Genomic DNA, 22,837 nt, shown 5'->3' with positions numbered 1-22,837 from the left:
TGGCACAAGAACAAACACTCAGATCAATGGAACAGAATAGAGAACCCAGAAATGGACCCACAGACATATGGCCAACTAATCTTTGACAAAGTAGTAAAGAATATCCAGTGGAAAAAAGACAGTCTCTTCAGCAAATGGTGCTGAGAAAACTGGACAGCGACATGCAGAAAAATGAACCTGGACACTTTCTTACACCATACGCAAAAATAAACCCCAAATGGATGAAAGACCTAAACCAAGACAGGACGCCATCAAAATCCTAGAGGAGAAAGCAGGCAAAAATCTCTTTGATCTTGGCCACAGCAACTTCTTACTCAACACGTCTCCAGAAGCAAGGGAAACAAAAGCAAAAATGAACAACTGGGACCTCATCAAAATTAAAAGCTTCTTCACAGAGAAGGAAACAACCAGCAAAACTAAAACGCAACTGACAGAATGGGAGAAGATATTTGCAAACGACATATCAGATAAAGGGTTAGTATCCAAAATTTATAAAGAACTTATCAAACTCAACACCCCAAAAACAAATAACCCAGTGAAGAAATGGGCAAAAGACATGAATAGACACTTCTCCAAAGAAGACATCCTGATGGCCAACCGACACATGAAAAAATGCTCAACATTACTCACCATCAGGGAAATACAGATCAAAACCACAATGAGATACCACCTCACACCCGTCAGAATGGCTAACATGAACAACTCAGGCAACAACAGATGTTGGCGAGGATGCGGAAAGAGAAGATCTCTTTTGCACTGCTGGTGGGAATGCAAACTGGTGCAGCCATTCTGGAAAACAGTTTGGAGGTTCCTCAAAAAACTAAAAATAGAACTACCCTATGACCTAGCAATTGCACTACTAAGGTATTTATCCAAGGGATACAGGTGTGCTGTTTCGAAGGGATACATGCACCCCCATGTTTATAGCAGCACTATGGACAATAGCCAAAGTATGGAAAGAGCCCAAATGGCCATCGATGGATGAATGGATAAAGAAGATGTGGTATGTATATATACAATGGAGTATTACTTGGCAATCAAAAAGAATGAAATCTCGCCATTTGCAACTATGTGGATGGAACTGGAGGGTATTATGCTAAGTGAAATTAGTCAGTCAGAGAAAGACAAAAATCATATGACTTCACTCGTATGCGGACTTTAAGAGACAAAACAGATGAACATAAGGGAAGGGAAACAAAACAATATAAAAACAGGGAGCGGGACAAAACAGAAGAGACTCTTAAATATAGAGAACAAACAGAGGGTTGCTGGAGGGGTTGTGGGAAGGGAATGGGCTAAATGGGCAAGGGGCTTAAGGAATCTACTCCTGAAATCACTGTTGCACGACATGCTAACTAATTTGGATGTGAATTAAAATAGATAGGTAGATGATAGATAGATAGATGATAGATAAAAAGAAAGGTATGGGCTACCAAAAGAAAAAGGCAATGCAATGTTGTTTGAGAATATTTTATTTATCATGTTATTGTGTGACATCATCCTAACCTCCAAGGCATTCCTCTTCTCTTATCTCTTTTCCTTCTCTAAGCACTATTTCTTCCCTTGACCCTTGACTTTTCCCTCTCCTGTGCATCTCATATTCCTACCCCCTTTCAAAGCTCAGCTCAGGAATCCTCTCTTCTGGGAAATCTTTTGTCATTCACCAGGTTAGACAAAGGGACTATCCTACATTGTCCCACAGCTTTTTCTACATAGCTCATCATAAAAAGGGAACTCTGATATTTATTTATCTCCAAGCCCTGGAATAGCATATAATAGTCACAAATTCATGGTTGTTGAATGCATAATTAAATGCATTCCAGACCATCTATTGGGATCCTGAATAACAAAAGAAAAATAAAATGGGTGACTACTTTCAAAGAGCTAACAGTTTATTATATTTGGTTGTGGATTTCTCTGATAGTTTAATGATGTAAGTTCCTTGAATAAAGATGCTTTTGAACTATGAAAAAAAAGAAATTTCGATAGCATGATTTTATATAAAAACCAACCTCAGGATTCTTCAAGATAAGTAAATAAATAAATCCTAACTGCATTTGGAGTTCACGCCTCTGTGATCGTGAGTGTAGGGCCCACAGTCAGACTGCCCCAGTGCAAACCATTGCTCCCGGACCTCACTGTGCGTCTTGAGGCAAGTGGATCAACCTCTCTGAGTCTCATTTTCCTCACGTGTAACATCGGGAGCCCAATAAGGACCCACTTCAAAAGGTCGGGAGAATTAACAGAGCTAATACATGTAAAATGCTCATAACCGCGCCCGGCACATAGCAAGTGTTGACTGAGTGTGTTGTTCGTGGAAATGTGGCTCCGCTGTGGGAACGTGAACCCACAATCATTATCACATCTTTCCAAAGTGAGTGAGTGCCAGAGCAGACAGAGACGCTTCTTCGACCAGGGTTCTCGGGACAAGGCGAGGGCACGTCACTCAGGCAGACCCCAGGTGGGAGTTGAGCAAAAAGCTAGAAATCTGGGGCACAGACATGATTCTCCCAATGGAGCCCCTCACGCTGTTGGCTCTCAAATAGTTTCCAGCCTCCCCGTGGCGGATTATTTATGCCTGTAGAGATAAAAAGGAGAATTTTTGCAAAACTACATGATTAATTAATCAACAACCGAGTGGTTGATCTGCAGCAAATGGATATTTCCTACAGAGGAATCAATTACTTGAATGCCAACTTGGTGTTTTATAGGCCCTTAAAAGGTCAAGGTAATTCTTTATAAGCGTCCATTTTGTTTGTTAGGAGGGAAAGGAAGGGAGGAAGAGAGAGAAAAGGATGGAGGGAGGAAGGGAGGGAGGGAAGAGAGGGGAAGGGAAGAAGGGAAGGGAAGCGAAGGGAAAGGAAGGAAAGGGAAGGGAAGGGAAGGGAAGGGAAGGGAAGGGAAAGGAAGGGAAAGGAAGGGAAAGGAAGGGAAGGGAGGAGGGAAGGGGAAGGGAAGGGAAGGGAAGGGAAGGGAAGGGAAGGGAAGGGAGGAGGGAAGGCGAAGGGAAGGGAAGGGAAGGGAAGGGAAGGGAAGGGAAGGGAGGAGGGAAGGCGAAGGGAAGGGAAGGGAAGGGAGAAAGGGTGGAGAAAAGAAGGAAGGAAAGAAGGAAGGGAAGAAAACGTACTACCAAAAAATTTGTAGTGTGAACTCCTATGTGAAAGAAACCCAGACTCCACTTTGGCACACGTTTGGGTGTAAATCTGTAGGAAACAGGCTGAGGGGTACACAGGTGTTTTCGGAGCCCCACCTCCGACAGGGGAGATGTTCTGTGGGGGCTGTGGTAGGGGGGCAATGGGGAGTGGGGGGCACCAGTACCCCGTGGAGATGCCCCCGGTGTAAAAAGGGCAAAATTCGGTGGCTGAATCAGCTGCGTCGCCTGAACCTCAAGCTGAACTCACATGTCCACGCCCCCCCTGGAGGTGCCACAACCCAGATGTGCTTGTGGAGGTGAACAGAAAGGGATTCTTGCCAGAGAAGACACCCGATGTGCCTCCTACAGGCTGAGCGCCAACACCAGGCGACGAAGGCAGGAAACCCGCCAACCGGCTAGACGCCCAGCTGGCCAGATGGGCCACGCGAGCCCACGAGAGTCCCCGTGGAGCAAGCGTACCTTCGCACGTGTGTCCGACTGAGCGCGTGAGATGACGACGCGCTCAGGCGGTCTGCACTCCAGGTCCCCGGCAGTCCAGGTGCGTGTGTGACACCTGGGTGGCAGGTCGGCCAGGATCGCAACCCCGCCCACCCCTCTGCTAACCCCACCGCCCCTCCTGTGGACACGCCTCGAACGTTCACTCACCACCACGGCGCACCGAGCACCGTACTCGAAGCTGTGGAGGACACGGTACGGCCCCCGGGAGAGACAAACGAGCGGCCAGGCGGCCACGGTTCAGTGGGCTTAGGGCTACAAGCCCAGGAAGCAGCCGTCAGGAGGGGATCGCCCCTGGACAGAGCCCTGGAGAAGGGCCAGGACTGATGTGGACGATGGAGATGACTGTCCACACCCCAATGTCCCCTGCTGCTAACACTATCCTGACGCCAAACCTCACTGCCAACTGCCGGACCACGGTCTCTGTGCCACACGTGGTCCTGGCCTCCCCCCTGCTGAATTGTTTGAGTTTCTCTAAGCACATACAGGACTGTGAGCGACAATGATTAGATCCCTAATAGAAGCTGTTACCCCCTGCCCCCCAAGAAGCTGGAGCTGAGATACACCGGTCCTGTGGTCGGAGACGCTTCGTTTCGAATGCTCAATAACCCAGTAAAGCTGCTTGGGCACGCTGTGAGCAGTGATCATACCTAGTCCACTCGGGACGCTGCAACTTTATGCTCAATACACTTGCCATGGCGTTTTAATACGTATTTTCCTTCTTGAACAGCTCCCTTCCCCCACCACTCATGAGTCCCCGCCCTTGGGTCAACCATGCTTTGTAATATTGAGCAGATTCAAACCAGTTTCCAAATCTCCTTTTTTTATATTTAAGGTTTTTTATTTTTAAAAAAATTTAATGTTTATTTTTGAGAGAGAGAGAGAGAGGCAGAGAGCGAGCAGGGGAGAGGCAGAGAGAGAGGGAGACACAGAATCTGAAGCAGGCTCCAGGCTCAGAGCTGTCAGCACAGAGCCTGACGTGGGGCTCGAACTCAGCAACAATGAGATCATGATCTGAGCCGAAGTTGGACACTTAACCGACTGAGCCACCCAGGTGCCCCTATTTTTAAGTTTTAAAAAATTTTTTAAATGTTTATTTCTTGAAAGAGAGAGAGAGACAGAGACAGAGACAGAGCATGAGTGGGGGAGGGGCAGAGAAAGAGGGAGACACAGAATCTGAAGCAGGCTCTGGGCTCTGAGCTCCAAGCTGTCAGCACAGAGCCTAATGTGGGGCTTGAACTCATGAAGTGCAAGATCATGACCTGAGGCAAAGTTGGATGCTTAACTGACTGAGCCACCTAGGTGCCCCTATTTCTAAGTTTTTAAAAGCAGGCTCCATGCCTAATGTGGGGCTCGAACTCACAACCCCAAGATCAAAAGTTGCATGCTCCACCAACTGAGCCAGCCAGTCACCCCCCAAATCTCTCTCTTTTTTTAAGTTTTTTACTTTTATTATTTATTTTGAGAGAGAGAGAAAGAGAGCATGCATGAGCGGGAGAGGGGCAGAGAGAGAAGGGGAGAGAGGATCCAAGCAGGCTCCAGGATCTGAGCTGTCAGCACAGAGCCGGATGCAGGGCTCGATCTCACGAACCGTGAGATCATGACCTAAGCCGAGATCAAGAGTCAGATGCTTAACCGACCAAGCCACCCAGGTGTCCCCAAATCTCCTTTTTAAAAAATGTTTCTTTCTTTATTTTGAGAGAGACAGAGACAGCACAAGGTGGGGGGGGGGGGGAACAGAGAGAGAGAGAGAGAAAAAACCTCAAGCAGGCTCCACACCACCAACACAGAGCCCTACATGGGGCTCGAACTCATGAAACTGTGGGATCATGACCTGAGCTGAAACCGAAAGCCAGACACTCAACCGACTGAGCCACCAAGGCTCCCCTAAATCTCCTTTTTTAAAAAGACACATGGGACATGAGTCTAGATCTGGGCATTCAGGTGCCAAAGAAAAGAAGGAGGCCAGGGAATCTTTTTATACCACCTGACGAGTATCTATTGAACATCTTCTCTGTATAAGACGTTGAGCTAAATACTAATGTATGCAAATACACAAAGGACCCCCCTCAAGATACTGACAGTCAGATGTGATAGGACCAATGTTAGAAAAGGGAACAAGCAGAATGAGGCAGGAACGAATAATGAGTGACAGGTAGGCATTCAGAGAAGGAAAAGATCACCATCAGAGAGGCACCTGCAAAGTTCCCCCCAAAGATCCTACATGTACAAAAATTACCTTAAAGATAAAACATTTCCAGGGCCAAACACTGGATAATCGAGCAAATTCCTGCTGCATTGTTAGAGACCCAAAGATGAGGCAGATAAGATGATACAGTGCAGTAGGGATCCCGTGAGCACATAGACAGAATCAACGGCAGTTGGGGGCGGCTGCTGCCAAACACCCACTCAAGATACCTGCAAACAGAGACGACTCTGTCCACAGCTCCTGAGTGCGCACCACCTTGCAGGTGGGTGTTCTGACCCTGAGGCCTTCAAATATTTTTAAAGTATAATAACGAGTGTCAGCGAGGAGTGGAGAAAAAGAAACCCTCGTGCACGATTGGTGAGAATGCAAACGGGTGCAGCCGTCTTAGGGAACGGCATAGAGGTTCCCCCCAAAAATTAAAAATAGAATTACCATACGATCCAGTAATTCCACTACTGGGTATTTACCTAAAGAATATGAAAACGCCAATCCAAAAAGATATGTATGTCCCTGTGTTTGCTGTGGCATTATTTACAATAGCCAAATTACGGAAGCAAACCAAATGTCCATCAAGTGATGAATGGATAAAGAAGATGTGGTACGTATACACAATGGAATATTATTCAGCCATGAAAAAGATTTAAATCTTGCCATCTGCGACAAGGTGGATGGAGCTAGACGGTACAATGCTAAGTGAAATAAGTCAGTCAGAGGAAGACAGATACCATATGATTTCACTCATATGTGGAATTAAGAAATAAAACAAAGAAAAAAAGAGACAAAAAACCCAGAGTCTTAAATACAGACAATTGATGGTCACCAGAGGGGAGGGGAAGAGGACAGGTGGGTGAAATAGGTGAAAGGGATTAAGAGGACACTTAATCCGGATGAGCATCGGGTGATGTATAGAATTGGTGAATCACGGGTGCCTGGGGGGCTCAGTAAGCTAAGCGTCTGACTCTTGATTTCGGCTCAGGTCATGATCTCATGGTCATGTGAGATCAAGCCCCACTTTGGGCTCCACGTTGAGCATGAAGCCTGCTTGGGATTCTCTCTCTCCCTCTCCCTCTGCCCTTCTGCCACTCATGCTCGCTCTCTCGCTTTCTCACTCAAAATAAATAAATAAAAATATTCCAAAAAATTTAATTTTTAAAGTGTTTTTTTAAATTTTATTTTTGAGACAGAGAGAGAGCACAAGCAGGGGAGGGGCAGAGAGAGGGAGACACAGAATCTGAAGCAGGCCCCGGGCTCCCAGCTGTCAGCACAGAGCCTGATGCGGGGCTCGAACCCACGGACTGCGAGATCGTGATCTGAGCCGAAGTCGGACACTTAACCGGCTGACCCACCCAGGCACCCCTAAATAAAGCATTTTTTTTTTAAATAATTATTGAATCACTATATTGTACCCCTGAAAGTAATATAACACTGTATGTTAACTGTACTTGAGTTTTAAAAAATAGTAAAAAAAAAAAAAAAGGTACAATTCGCTCCCCACAACCACCTTGCTGTGATTGCACAGAAGCTTTGCACTTTGACCTGCTGCATAAGTTTCCTACTGAGACACAATACACTGACCAAAGAACACAAGTATCTTGGTCTTTTCATTTTTCATTATAAAGGAACAACATAGCATTTTATATTCCTTACAAATCTCTTGTGAAATTGGGCAAAACGAATCCTCCCTGGAGAGACTGGTCCATTCTGGGTGAGCCTAAGAAAGCTGAGATTACAAATCAATGCAAAGTCACCAAGGTGCACAGCACAAGCACTCTGCCTTCAACAGTGGACTCCACAATGAAAAGAAGAATTGAAATAATGAATTCATGTGTAGAGAAGCCAACGTATTAAAAAAAAAAAAAAAACTAATGGTGATTTGAATTCAGTTGAACATAGCAATAAATCCTAATAAGTGGTAACTACAGTTACCATACATGATAAAATCGTTATAAATCGTGGAAGAAGAGTTAAATCAATTTTATAATAATAATAACTTGATGATAATATATTGGGGGAAATTTTCACATCTTGCCCAAACCAGGAGATTGAAAAGGGAGGTGCTGTTGTATTTCTTTCCACATTTCACAGGGAGAGTCAAGACACGGATTTATTTATGAAAATTGATGTATTAGGAAATGTAAGTTTAATATATTATTTAAAGAAAAAATGAGGGGTGCCTGGGTGGCTCAGTGGGTTAAGCATGCGACTTCGGCTCAGGTCATGATCTCCTGGTCTGTGAGTTCGAGCCCCACAACAGGGTCTGTGCTAATGGCTCGGGGTCTGTGCTAATGGCTCAGAGTCTGAGCCTGCTTTGTATTCTGTGTCTCCCTCTCTCTGCCTCTCTCTCTCTCTCTCTCTCTCTCAAAAATAAAACAAAATAAACATTAAAGAAAAAATGGAAGCTATAGGCTGACTTCTAGGTAAGATGGAGAAACAGAGCCCAGATTTATCTCTTGCTTGCACCAACTAAGAAAACAGACAAACTATATATAAAACTATGGTTTTCAAGACACAGGATGGAAGGCAGCAATGAAGGATGGTGATCTCTGAGAGGCAGAACACAAATAAACGTGAGTCCGACATTGGCCCCCTTACTGTCTTGAGAGAGTTTCCAGGCTATGGCTCAGAGAGGAGGAAGGGGGACCCAGGCAGAGCCCCATGGTCTCTCTGAATTGAGGACACAGTTACGGGAACACAGGAGGGCCAAGACAGCTAGTGTTCCCAGGACAAAGTACCAAAGATGAGAGAGCTGTTCACAGAAAGAACTTAAGAGATCTACAGAAATTCCTCCTCTATTTGTCAGCCAAATGCTGACCAGCTTGTATGTGTGAGGAAACTAAGGCTAGGGAAAGAATCACAAGGAAGTCTTAGAAAGAACAATTCCTGGGGGTTTCACAATGACAGAAAGAGTTCCTCTTCTTACTAGGCAGAGTGAAAACTCTCATAATTCACAGAAACTCAGCAGAGTATACAGAAGGTCTGTGCCAGTACTTGGGGGGAAATTATCCACAGATTAACTGCTGCTCTGCTCTCACCTAATAAATATTAAAAACAAGATGGAAATGTATCAAACTAGTAACTTAAGCACATCCCCAAATAAAGTTCAATAATATTTAGAGGAAATACAAGAGTACCCAGGACCAAACAAGGTAAAATTAACTGTCTGGCATCCAATCAAAAAATACAGGGTATGCAAAAAGGAGGAAAATATAATCTATAACATGGAGAAAAAAAATCTATCAACTGAAACTGATCCAGTAATCACAAAAATGATAGAATTCGTGGTCATGGCTATAAAAAGTTGTTCTAACTGTATTTCATATGATGAAAAAGCTAGCAGAAATATTGTATATATTAAGTACAAATACAGACGATATTAAAAAGATTCTAACTGAAGGTCTATAAATGAAAACTACAATGTCTAAGATTAAAAGTATCCTGGATGGACTTACAGTAGGTAGAAATTGCAGAGGAAAAGATTTGTGAACATAAATACATAGCAATAGTACCTGTACTATAACTTTGAGCAGCCAAACAATTGGAATCCAAAAGAGAGGAGAGTGAGGCACAGAAAAAGTATTTTATTTTATTTTATTTTATTTTATTTTATTTTATTTGTTAATGTTTATTTGTTTTTGAGAGAGAGACAGAGCACAAGCAGGGGAGGGGCAGAGAGAGAGGGAGACACAGAATCTGAAGCAGGCTCCAGGCTCCAAGCTGTCAGCACAGAGCCCGACGCGAGGCTCGAACTCATGAACTGTGAGATCATGACCTGAGCCAAAGTTGGATCTCAACTGACTGAGCCACTCAGGCACCCCTAAAGAAATTTTTCCCAATTTGTTTAAAACTTTATAAACCCCACAGATGCAAGAAACCCAATGAACACCAAGCAGACGAAACATAAAGAAAACTACACAAATACATCAAAAATCAAACAGCTCATAACCAGTGATAAAGTCTTAAAAGCAGCCAGAGGAGGAAAACACACAACACACATCAGAAGAGAGAATGGCAGCAGACTTCTCTCTGGAAACAACAGAAGCTAGAAGACAGCGGAGCAAAATGTTTTCAGTACCAGAAAACACGTTAACCCTGACTTCTATACCCAACCAAAATATATTTCCAAAAATGAACATGAAATAAAGACTTATGCATACCTACAAAGGTTGACAAATTCATCCCCCTAAGGTAAGCCCCAAAGTCAACAGCACAAAACTGGTCAGACCCTTCGATTCTATCTCAGGGATGTGAATGAATTCATCATCAGCAAACCCCTCAAGAAATGTTAAAGGAAGTCCTTCAGGCAGAAGGAAAACTATAACGGGCGGAGGTGTATATCTACACAGCAAAATGAAAAGAACCAGCATGGTAACCATGCAGGTAAACGTACTGCTTGTCTCTTGTCACATAACAAATTACCACAAATTTAGTGGCTTAAAACAACACCTATTTATTATCTCACAGCTCCCATATGTCAGGAGTCTGGGTTCAGGTTAGCAGGGTCCTCTACTCATAGTCTCACAAAACTAAAATCAAGGTTGTAAACCTGAAGTCCCTTTTTCTTTCTAGCTGTCAGCTGAAGATCACTTGCAGCTCCAAGCGGCTGCCCGTGGGTCCTGGCCCTGTGGCCCTTCCACGGACAGTTCACGACATGGTTGTATGCCCTTTCCAGGTCAGCAGGAAAATCTCCCGCACTTCCCACTTTGAGCCTCTGACCTCCAAACCGTCTTTCAAAGGGCTCGCCTGATTAGGTTAGACCTACCAGGATAATCTGTCTTGGTTAACTCAAGGCCAACTCATTAGTAACCTCATCACAGAGAGATCTCATATTCACAAACCTCACCCACACTCAAGGGGAGGAGAATATTACAAAGCATAATGTACACTAGGGCATGACTCCTGGAGACCTTGTGTGAATCCTGCTTCCCACAGTAAATATAAAATGTACTTATTATTATTGAAATCTTTTTACGAGCTAGCTGACAATTTAAAGCAATAGTAATAATGTATTCTGATGTTTATAGCACATATACAAATAAAATATGTAACAACAAGATCACACAAAGGATGAGGGCAGGTTGGAAACATACGATTATAAGTTGTTTGTGATATCTGACGGGCATGATATTACCTGTGACAAGTTGAAGATGTAGACTATAACCCAAAAGCAAACACTAAAATAAAAGACCAAGCGTTAAAGCCAATAAGCCAACAAAGTGAATAGAATGGAATCATACATAGTACTCAGTTGATCTCCAAAAATGCAGAAAAAAGAGGAAAGGAGGGATAAAACACAGATGGAGCAAACAGAAGACAAGATGATAGATTTGAAGCCAACTGTATTTATAATCACATTACCTGCAAATGGTTTAAACAGTACATCTTGGAAAGTGATGGAAGGTGGAGCCAGTCCTGCCTTCACTCCTTGGTGTCCAGGCCCATATATAATACATGGTACCTACTGGAGACATGACGTACAATGGCTATTCCTTTAAGGTGTATGCCGCCTTCTGGAGAAGGCATCCCACCCTCTCAGGGCACCGTCTCCAATCTGATGCCTCAGTTTTGCCTTCAAAAGAGGACTCCATTTCTCCCTCCGTCCGGCACCTTCTGAGTGATGGAGAGTGTGATGGGTCAAGTGGACCCCATAATCACATCCCCACTGTTCCATCTCGTGTGCTGTTCCATGGGTTACTTGACGCACTGAGATGTTACATGGGATCCCATGTTGGTGGGTCAAACACTGAGTCCCTCAGTTGGCAGTGCTGGCTGAGACCCTAAAGTCAGGAAAGACAAACTCATACCTGTAATACATGTCTACTGTAGGTAAGATGAATCACTCTGCCTTCCAAGGGGAACAGGTTTAGTGCGATCGACTTGACACCAAGTGGTTGGTCCGTCTTCTCAAGAGATGATGACGTATCAAGAGCTTAGCACTGATCCCTATTACCAGAAGATGGGCGTTCAGCAGCAGCAGTATACGTAGCAGCCTTGTCGAGTCAGAGTCCCCACTGCTGTGTCCACGTAGCCTTCCCGCCAACAAGACTACTCCATCCATGCAGCTATCTCACTAGCACCAGAGTGACCAGTGAGAGAGGCTAGCCTACATCACTATTCAAGCCATTCTGCCTAATTGGTTGATTGGTGCATTTCCGTCGTAGATGCTGTAAACCATACCGAATCCAAGACCTGGCTTCCATTTGCCTCCCTAATCTTACAGAAAGCCCTGATAACACTTTGGGAATCGATTTCAACTCTGACCCTATATAGAGCGTTCACTGATATGTCGGAACATTCCCTTTTGGTCAGTAAACCCAGCTACCCAAGTAAATGACAATAGGGATGGGGGGAATGGTTATCATACCCCCTTGCCGTGGAGCTGTGGGGTCCTTCTATGGCAGAGACCATGGAGACTTGGCCTCTTCTGTAGTCGGTTTTGGGTCCAAAAACTGTCTCATGTCTGGACACTAGTCAAAAAATTATTACTTTTTAAATTGTGACAGTTGCCCTCAGCCTCCTGGCCCTCCATCCTTGATTGTTTTGATTGCATATCTGAGCAATACCCATGGCACTTATCCCTCGTGGCCCCTAGGGATACCGTGTTCTGACCGTGTTCTGACCATCCCCATAGGTCCCCAAGAGTCTGGTCCTATGGCTATCACTCTGACCTTGCCTCTCGCTATAATAATAATCATGCTCCATTTTGCTTCTGACACATATGTGCCACCACCTGGCCTTAATTCTTTGGGGAATCTATAATTTCCACCTCTGTAAGAGAACCCGGTTCTGTCACAGCATCTCCCAAGAGCAGCCCTGACCTGTAGAGGAGTCACTACTGAGCTTCCCAAGGATGCTGGGGCTCCTTTCTTCAGCATGTACCTTATTACTTTGGAAAACAGAGTGTTGTCAGACCTGCCCACCAAACACAGTCATCGGTGAGCTTTCCGGAAAACCTTTAGATAAGATTTCCACTCTAGCATACCCACTTCTCTGAGACTTATGATTCCTTCTTTCACTGCCACAGCATTTGACATTTCTACCTCCGTTAGCATGAACCACTGTTTTTTCCAGGCTTCTAAGAGCCATCTTTGCAGTATATTGGCACCATCTCCCAGGATCTTTACAAGGATATTAAATCCTGTATCATGAAAGCGTAGTCCCATATTGATATGCTTCCATCATCCAACTTTATGTCCTCTCCTGATCTAGAACCCTCAGAATCCTTTCCCGCATACACAGATCTAGAATCATCAGAACCCTTTCCCACATACACTGATCTACAATCCCAGAACCCTCAGAATTCTCCCCCATGTACACTGATCTAGAACCCTCAGGATCTTCCCCCCATGTACACTGATCTAGAAACCTCAGGACACTCATCTACTGATCTAGAACCCTCTCTCAGAATCCCCCCCACATACATGGATCTATAACCCTCCCCCATGTACACTGGTCTAGAATGCTCAGGACCCCCTGTACACTGATTTAGAATCCCAGAACTCTCAGAATCTCCCCCCACCATGGACACTGATCTACTGATCCAGCACCCTCTCTCAGAATCTTCCCCCACATACACTGATCTAGAACCCTCAGGATCCTCCCCCACGTGCACTGATCTAGAACCCTCAGAATCCTTTCCCATGTGCACTGATCTAGAACCCTCAGAATCCTTCCCCACATATAATCTCCCAGCTCGTGCCAGAGAATGGTGTCGAGGTCTTGTATCTCCCTCAGACTATGGTCCCTTTCCTCCCTTCACAGGCCCATCACTTCTCCAGCCAGGCTATGGAAGGGCTCAACCCTACTTATTGGCCTGGTGGCATCATCTTGAAGAAAGAGTGAGTGCTAGCCTTTAACAGTGAGAAACAGATCACTTCTGTGGGCCCAGAAGGTTCAGAGGGATCTAGAGATTCAAGATTTTACTGACCTAGATGTCCCCACTGTGGTCTCAGAATTCTACTCTGCCCAACTCAGGGCCATGACCTCGGCATAGCAGGCTTGACAGAATGACAATTCAGCCCTCTCAGGGACACTTGTACTCTTCCAATTGTTTTGGGCCATTTGGCACAGCCTTCCCATTTGGCCTTATTTGATGATTGATTACCATTAGCCTTGACTATCTTTCTTCAATGCACCGATTGCCCCTGTCTATGACCTTCCAGTTCTAGCTTCTAAATTACTGCTTCCTCCTTAATTGGCAAATGTCTGACGTACCACTGTGGCCAGTGCATTCATTCCCACTGGTGTTGCATTCCAGTTGGCCCCAGCAAAAGTTGGGATGACTGCATCAGTAGAGCACGCCAGGGGCAACCCATGCTCCCCGCATCAGGGACGGGCATCTCGCTGCCAGTTGGGTGGAGGGTGATCAATACAGGTGTCCAATACAGGTTTGGTGAATGGACGGTGCGTAGGTAGACGGCTGCTGGGAAGGGAGGAGTTCTCCGGAACCCCACCTGGTTAGCCTGAGAAATAGCTGAGAAACATTGGCATTTCCTAACCAAAAGTTTTCCTTTAATAAGAACACTATACAAATAACAGGGAAAGAAAAAGCAATTCTTTGGGGACTTCTGACTCCTCAGCAATCAATAATAAATCTGTAAAGTGGCAACTAAAATGAACAATCATTAACCAAATATATTATGACCATGAAACACTAATGTAAGTTCTAATACACTTCAGTCAGAATCAACATCAGTTAGAGGGGCCAGAGGAGACGAGACGCTCTGCCCTCCAGGCCCTGGAGCCCGGTGGGTGACAGGTGTCTATGTCACTCTCAGCACTGCCTCCTTTGGGATATTTATGGTGTAGTTACCAGGCAAAGCCCAGGAAAGAGAAGGGCAAAAAGAGAATTTCTTCTGGCACTGTTTCCAGACCAATTCAGAGTCGGGGGCCCTCTCTGTTCCTCCCTGGTCATTTATCGAATTGCCAGAGAAGCTGAAATATCTCCAATTGTTAGGAAATATCGCTGTTTTGAATTTTGACATCCTTTTGTTCATTCGGCCTCCAGTATGGAGACAACCTTGAAAGTGTGAACACAGGTAGCCCCTGGGTACTCACCCATCCTGTGGTCATCGACCATCCTTCAACGGTCCAGTTAAGGGGCTGAATGTCTTAGTTCTGGCTTATGATTGTCACAGTCTTTGTTGCTAAAAAACATGTCTCTGTCCAGAGCCCTGCGTCAAACGTGCCCCATCACCGTCTCTTTAGGAAAGATGCCCCGTGAGGATCACCGGCAGACAATGAGACAGTGTCACGGACTCAAACACATTTATTTGTCAGAGCTAAGGCTTCTGCTGACACTAAGGTTTCCTGAGAGTTGGGGGAAAGGCAAACCGAGTCCAGACCAGAGGCGAGGCCTGGTGAAGTAAGGGGGATGCTCGCAGCTCCACGTTCGTTCCACAAACGTTTGGGAGTGTCTGCTCTGTGCAGGTGCCGCTGACACCGAAGAGCAAAACCCACCCAGGCCCTGCCTTCTAGAAACTTCTAGCAAGGAAAACAGATACTGATATAAATACATGTGTAGTGTATACATATACATGCACGTTGTGTGTGCATATAAACATAATACCCTGGAACAAGCTGCGGGAAGATCTGCGAGGGTCTAGGTCCAGAAAGCTCTAAGAGGGAGCACAGTGTGATCTGCTCTGGTCTGGGAGGGCAGGGAAGGCTTGCCTGGGAGGGAGGGGGGGAGAGGGCAGAGTCTGTGCCCACAGTTCCGCCCCCTCCCCACCCTAGGGCTGGAAGATTGAACACTGCGTTTCCCAGACTCCCTTGCCAACGGGTTCTGCACGGGGAGGTGGGAATTGGGAGGCAGGGAGATGCGGTCGCTGCTGCTGTGGCGGCCGTGGGCTCAGGGCAACACCACGCTCTCTTCTGTGCATCCAGCCCCCGGAGGCGGCCGGGCTTCCTAAAGCAGCCGGTCTTTGAGTCGTTCGCCTTCCCCTATCTGCTCGGCCGCTCTTGCGAGACCTCCATTACCAAATTCCTGCGTTAAATTCCCTCTGTTTAAAACCCTAGAGGAACTTTTGCTCCCCGACAGCACTAACGCTCAGCTCCTGACACAGCCCCACAAACGGACTCAAACGTGGGCGTCTGGATGGGTCACCGGAAGGGACGCTAGCGGCTGCAAGGCTCGAGACCCATAAAGCTTCGACGACCGTGAAAGAGAACCTCTTGCCTCTCACAGCCCCAGAGGCACCTACTAGAGGTCAGACCTCACACCTGATCGGGCAGACTGCAGAATTATCAGTAACAGACCCACCACGTCTCTTTTGAGTCCTGTCCTGTGATCTATAACCAAGCAAGCAGCCCAGCTGCGTCTCTAGGCTGTGGGTCTGGAGGTGCACAGGACACACGTGGCACACAGGACCAACGGCCCTTCCAGCCCCAGGAAGGTCCAGGCACAGATCTGAGGAAAGGCATTCCAGGCAGAGGGAACGGCAGGTGCGAGGCCCAGAAAGGGAGCCAGCATGGCGAGCGTGAGGGACGGGGAAAGGCCGGCGTGTCTGGAGCACGGCAAACGAGGAGGAGCTCAGAGGGACATGTTGCCGGAGAGACAGCGGGGTCACGTCTGGCGCAGCCAGGATGAGAACTCATTTTCTTCTGGCTTAATAAAATCCAGTTGAAGGCGAAAAGCAGGCGGTTTCCTGGGGTTCTGACACTGACCACGCAGAGTCAGCGCAGAGCCCCCTGGTTCAAGGGCACAGCCCCCAAGAAGGCAGTCACTGCTTCAGTGCCAGCTATGAGCTCAGGGTCCTGAGGCTGCCCACACTTCTGACCAAGTGGCTAAAAATGCAGGGGTTGCTATGGCCTCCTCACTAGGGTGACTCACAGCCCCCAGGGAAGCGCGGTGCCTGTGGTTAGAGCTGGATTCGAATCAGGACCGGCCAGATGGAGAGACACATAAAGCCAGGTCTGGGGGAGGCCCAAAGGCAGAGCCTCCATAGCCTCCCCCGGGGACCCCCAGGGGCCCGGGATGTGTCACCAACCGGGGCAGCTCCCTCCGGCCTCAGTGCCCAGAGTATCTGTGGGGTTTGGTCACCACGGAGAGACTGGCGGGCTGAATCGTGGGCCATGTGGTTGGACTGCACCTTTTTTTTTTTTTAATTTTTTTTAACGTTTATTTATTTTTGAGACAGAGAGAGACAGAGCATGAACGGGGGAGGGTCAGAGAGAGAGGAAGACACAGAATCCGAAACAGGCTCCAGGCTCTGAGCTGTCAGCACAGAGCCCGACGCGGGGCTTGAACTCACGGAGCACGAGATCATGACCTGAGCCGAAGTCAGACGGTCAACGGACTGAGCCACCCAGGCGCCCCTGGACTGCCCCTTCAACAGCCTCTCCTCCCCCGAGGGCAGGCTGGCACCACGTGCTCACAGCCCGACTGACCACAGGCTTGGTGTTTCTGGGGTGGGCTATCTCGTCAGCATAAACCATCAAGAACCACCACGAAACAGTGGCACTCCCATCCCTTGGGAAATCCGGTGGGTTTTAGAAGCTCCACGCTAGGAACCTGGGACAGAGACCAAAGAAATTCCTTACGACGTAACAGCAGGAGAGTTTCACAGTCAGAGTTAAGTTTTACAAAGATCATCGATCGCAGCTGCTACGTGGAGGGGTGGACAGCAGGCATCTGTGGTGGCGTTCCAACAAGATGGCCCCTGGGCAGACACCTAGTGCCCTTGGTCCTGTCCATGTCCAAGCCTGGTTCCATAGCCTTCCCGGTCATTCTGGGAGCTGCAAAATGTCCTCGTAACGAAGTGTTTCTGCCCAGGTTCACCGGGAATGGTTCTGTACTTTTCCACCAAGAGCCCTAAGCGTGGCACATCTTTCTAGGCTCCTATGGCCTAGAAATAGGAGCCTAGAATGCGGCGGGGGCCTCGAACGCTCGGCACAAAGCTCCCGCTTACAACGAGACGGGAAACCGCCAAACCTTTGGCTGGAGACAGGTGTGACGGAAGTTTCGTCTGCATGGTGGCACCAGGCTGGATCAGAGGTGACGGTGGTGGAGATGGAGAGAGACCAACAGTGTTGAAATAGGATACGGATGTTCCCTCTGCATGGAGGATGGAAGAGAAAGAAATCATCATCATGAAAGCCAAAGTTGTGTATGAGAGAGAACAGTAGACACCGATTTATGAAGAACGTCCCATAAAGAACAGTCAGTTCCTCGCCGCGTCCTTTCTGCTTCTTCCCGAGGTCAAAAGGCCACGGCCCCGCCTGCTAACGGCCCAGACGCTCAAATCTGATGAACGGCTGCTTCTCCTTGAAGGGGAAATGGGGCGGTTTTGCTGACTCAGCCCCATTTTCCCAGTCAGGCAAATTTATTTCTCGTACGCACACGCACCCTATTCAAGAGCCTCATCTCCCGCTTTCCTCTCGTGCAACTTGTCCTCAATTCCCTCAGGGAAACTCCCTCTGTCCTCCAGTTTCTTCTTTTTTTTTTAATTTTTTTTTAACATTTACTTATTTTTGAGACAGGGAGAGACAGAGCATGAACAGGGGAGGGTAAGAGAGAGGGAGACACAGAATCTGAAACAGGCTCCAGGCTCTGAGCTGTCAGCACAGAGCCTGACGCGGGGCTCGAACTCACGGTCCGTGAGATCGTGACCTGAGCTGAAGCCGGCCGCTTAACCAACTGAGCCACCCAGGCGCCCCAGTCCTCCAGTTTCTTCCATGTGCAAGCCAAGGAAAAGCGAGCCCAGCGTGGTTAGTGCACAATAGTGCCAGCGACACACCCTCTCAAGGAGGAAGGCAGGCCTGACACTAGGAAGCCAGGTCTCATGTCCTGAAGATCCCATCACCTCCCGGAACGTCTAAGGACCCACATTTCCCTGCGGACCGCCAGCGCCGATCTATACCATCATCCTTCCTTAACTAGCCCTATGTCCCCATAGGTGTCACTGTTTAGTAAAAATGAAAACCTTCCATAATCAGTTTCATGGATGACGGATTAAATCACTTACCTACATGCTAATGTTGCAACGGAGATGGATTTTGCTACAAATTTTTCTTGCAGACATACAACCTGGCACCGACTGATATTATCAGTTTTTAATTTATTTTTTTAAATTTTTCAATGTTTATTTATTTTTGAAAGAGACAGAGTGTGGGGGGGGAGGGGCAGAGAGAGAGGGAAACACAGAATCTGAAGCAGGTTCCAGGTTCCGAGCTGTCAGCACAGAGCCCGACGCGGGGCTCAAACTCACAAGCTGTGAGATCGTGACCTGAGCCTAAGTCAGATGCTCAACCGACTGAGCCACCCAGGTGCCCCAATATTATAAGTTTAAATGGTGTTAGTGGGCCAGCCTGGGCACCCAGTTGTATTTTTATTTTATTTTATTTATTTATTTATTTTTACTGTTTATTTATTTTTGAAACAGAGAGAGACAGAGCATGAACAGGGCAGGGGCAGAGAGAAAGGGAGACACAGAATCCCAAGTAGGCTCCAGGCTCTGAGCCATCAGCCCAGAGCCCGACGCGAGGCTCGAACTCACGACTGCGAGATCGTGACCTGAGCTGAAGTCGGACGCTTAACCGACTGAGCCACCAGGCGCCCCATGTATTTTTAGGAGAAAGTGCGTTAGGCCTTCAAACAAACACTTTCAAGGTGACTGCTGGAAATGCAGGTTTTGGAAGCTGAACACAGCTTAACTCTTAATAAAAAAAAATTCTAATGAGACATACGAAGTTATATAATTATTTTAAGTATAGCAGCGGAGAATTCCAACAGGCGTGTCGAACGCATGTGACTTCCTTTCTCGCCACTTAATTGGTTCTGGTAACCTGCCAGTTGTCTCTTTGTTGTTCTAAAGCTGTCATTACGAGTTTTGCTGGCTCGCAGGGCGACAAAAAGGCAAGCTGGAGGTATGAATTCTGTTGCCTGAGTTTTCTACGTATATTTATTAATACTCCTTAAATTATCCTCGAAGCTGGGTGTCTCTCTCGATTTAGAGCCTCTTCTCACCTGGTTTAGCACCGCGGTCTGCCTTTGATTGTTCGTACGGCCAGATGCAGCTGCATTTATTTACATGTTTTAAATGAACGCAACGCTTAGCTTATAGACATATCGGAGAGTCTACAGGTGGCCCGGTTAAAGCCCTCCTCACGAAGACACCCGCAGGGCCGGTAGAGTGGAATTAGCCCCATTTGGCAGCACTGTTCCTTTTTTTCGGGGCAAATGCCCGAGCGGGAGCTAAGGGCTCAGAGAGCCGTATTACCAAGCGACACGGAAGGAACGGTGTGGGTTGCATTTCAAGTTTCCAACGGAAATTTCAAGTCGAGGCCATGAGACAAAAGCCACGGGAGCCAAGTGGAACGGAAACACAGCTGCATTTGCACTGCGCCTCCAGGAACCGGATTTTCTTCTTCTGCGCCTCTGTCCCCGGCGACGAGAGGGCAGGGGTTCTGAAGCTGCGATCTTCAAGGCCAGCCTTGAAGGCCACGGTTACCCACAGCGTGTGACTTCGACAGTCATCGTGCACCAGCTGACAGGTGAGGAGAACCCACCGGGCTTCACGCACGGTCCCGTGGATGGAGCCACGGGACCACAGAAGTGAGTAAGATTCCGTGGCCCTCCTCCCACAGCTCCCGATCTGGAGACAAAGCGAGTGGCTATAATACAAAGCAGACAGGAAAGAGGTTCCCTAGGAGAAGAGGAGGCAAAACCATGCGGAAGGGCAAAGCGGGGACCGACGCGTTCCAACCAGGTGGCGGAGGGAAAGCTTCCAGGGGAGGAGGCTCTGAGTGGAAGCGAGGAGGGTCTCTCAGACGGCAGAGCAAGGACATGGAGGCAGGAACGGCAGGTGGGGCGGCGCGGGGAGCCGGAGGAGACGGACGCGGTGGGCGAGGGGGCCGGAAAGGCAGGTCGGGGCCACATCCTCCAGGGCCTGAGGCCACGACCAGGGCTTGAACCAGACACTATCTGACCCGTGTCATAGAAGAACACCCGCATGACAACGGGGAAAATGGGCTGGAAACCTGACCCACCCAGAAGCTCCTGAAATACCCAGAGTAGAGTTAATCAGGGTGGAAGCTAGAGCAGAGCCACGGCCCTGGGATGGGAGGTTCACAGGAAGAAAGCACAAGGGTTGGCAATCGGTCATTCGGACGTCGAGAGGCAGGGGAGTCCAGAGAGAATGGAGGGCAAGGGCTGGAAGCTGGCGGGGCATCCGGCCAGGGTAGGGGCCCCCAGTAGCCACGTAGGTGAACACGGCAAACGGAGCAGTGAGGTGGAAAGTGGGTGTTGTTTCAGTGCAGCCAGTGTTCGTCACTGACGAGAGATGCGCATGAGGACATCCAGGAGAGCGTCAGAGAAACGGTCCTAGCTCAGACCCTGCGGGAAGGGAGCCTGGAAAAGAAGATAAAAGATGGGAAGATAGAACTTGGAGGAAAGCTGCGTTTAAGTTGTGAAGTTAAGCCGTAAGCAGAGAGGGGACCAGGAACAATCACAGAGAAGACACGGCCCAAGATACAGCGAGAGCCAGAGGAATGTTCCCGGCGCTCACGAAGGGGAACGGGGTCATGGGGTTTGAAAACACCCCCAAACCAGAGGCGCCTGGGGGGCTCAGTCGATTGAACATCCACCTCTTGATTTCTGCGCAGGTCACAATCTCACGGTTCCTGACTTCAAACCCCGCATCGGGCTCTGTGCTGACAGTGCGGAGCCTGCTTGGGATTCTCTCTCTCTGTCCCTCCTGTGTGCTCTGTCTCTCAAAATAAATAAAGAGACTTAAAAAAAATTTTTTTTTAATTTAAAAAAAAAAGGAAAGACAATCCCCCCAAACCAAAGCTCTTTGAGTTTGCTACCTGTCTTGGCTAAAACCAGAGCGGAACGATCAAACCAGACCTGGCCTTGGGGGTGGTTCAAGGCCCTGGCCCTCCCCCACACACCTGCTCATGAATATTCGGGACACACGCCTCCTCTCGGCAGAAAACTACCAGGTCCGTGAGACCCTCAGGGGACAGTTCCAGCACTGAACAAAGTCGGCAGTTTGGCAAAGCCCAGGTTGCACCCTTTCCCCCTCGATCGGTGCGTCCGATTCCTATCCTTCAATCTGCCCTTCCTGCCCCGGGTCCCGTGCTGCCGGTGGAGGGAATGGAGTCGTGTGTTGGGGCGACGCTGACCATGAGCAGGCGGTGGCTCACAGCCCACTGGGTCCACTGACGCTGGCCAGGTGTCTCCCTGAAGGCCCGGCAGCTGCCGCGTATTGACACAGCGCTTTGGCCAACGAGTGCTTCTCCGCGGGTGGACGCACTTACGCCGCCCCACCGGCCCACAAGGAGGACGCTATTTTGCTCCCCCTGATTCACACGCGCGGAAACCCCTGGCCCCTCTGTCTCGGGGCTGAGTCTGCGTCATCGTTCCGGAACCTTCTGCAGCTTGTCCTCTCCGCCGCGTGGCACCCAGCTCACATGTGGCCAGTGATCCTCGCCTCTACCCGAGTCGGTATTCTCCGCTGGCAGCCCTTCCCCCCGTGACTTGTCCTAATGTTAGGTGGCCCTCCCTCCGTCTCTGCCCCCTCACCCTTGAGCCATCAGAGAACCTACATGACAACTTGGCATTAAGAAACATCCACTTCCCACCTAAAAAAAAGTGCCACCAAAATGCAAACAGGCTTGAAAGGGGGCCGTCCCAACCGGGCACACCCGGGACAGGCAGACCAGAGGTGGCTGGGGCAGGCTGCCAACTGCTGGCCTCCGCTGCACAGGCCCCAGCCGCACACACTGCCCACGCCCCGTGTCCCGGGACCTCACTCTGCATCCAGGGAGGCCAGCCTCGCAGATGGCAGCCGCGGCCTCCCTGGCCTCCAGCTTCTGGTCAGGAGAGGCCAACAGGCATCCGAGGGTAGAAGAAGCAGACGATCGGAAACGTGCCCCCCGCCTGTCACGTGACCCTGCCTGTCACGGGTAGGACATGGCCGAACGGACGGAGCAGGCGCTTCCCTACCCTCTGTCCCTACACATCGCTACAGTGACATGGT

At 48.4% G+C, this 22,837-nt stretch overlaps 1 long non-coding RNA gene across 1 annotated transcript in view; it reads right to left on the bottom strand.

Moving 5' to 3' along the window:
- Nucleotides 1–17,135: 17,135 nt before the first annotated feature.
- LOC122212178 overlaps nt 17,136–22,837 on the bottom strand; it is a 38,619-nt gene continuing 32,917 nt past the window's right edge. The window contains exon 3 of the long non-coding RNA XR_006199046.1: nt 17,136–17,910. This is a non-coding gene — a long non-coding RNA (uncharacterized LOC122212178). The remainder of the gene's footprint in view (nt 17,911–22,837) is intronic.

The sequence above is a fragment of the Panthera leo genome, chromosome F3, assembly GCF_018350215.1.
Source record: "Panthera leo isolate Ple1 chromosome F3, P.leo_Ple1_pat1.1, whole genome shotgun sequence".
NCBI classification, from domain to species: Eukaryota; Metazoa; Chordata; class Mammalia; order Carnivora; family Felidae; genus Panthera; species Panthera leo.
This window is presented reverse-complemented; position numbering and strand designations above follow the sequence as displayed.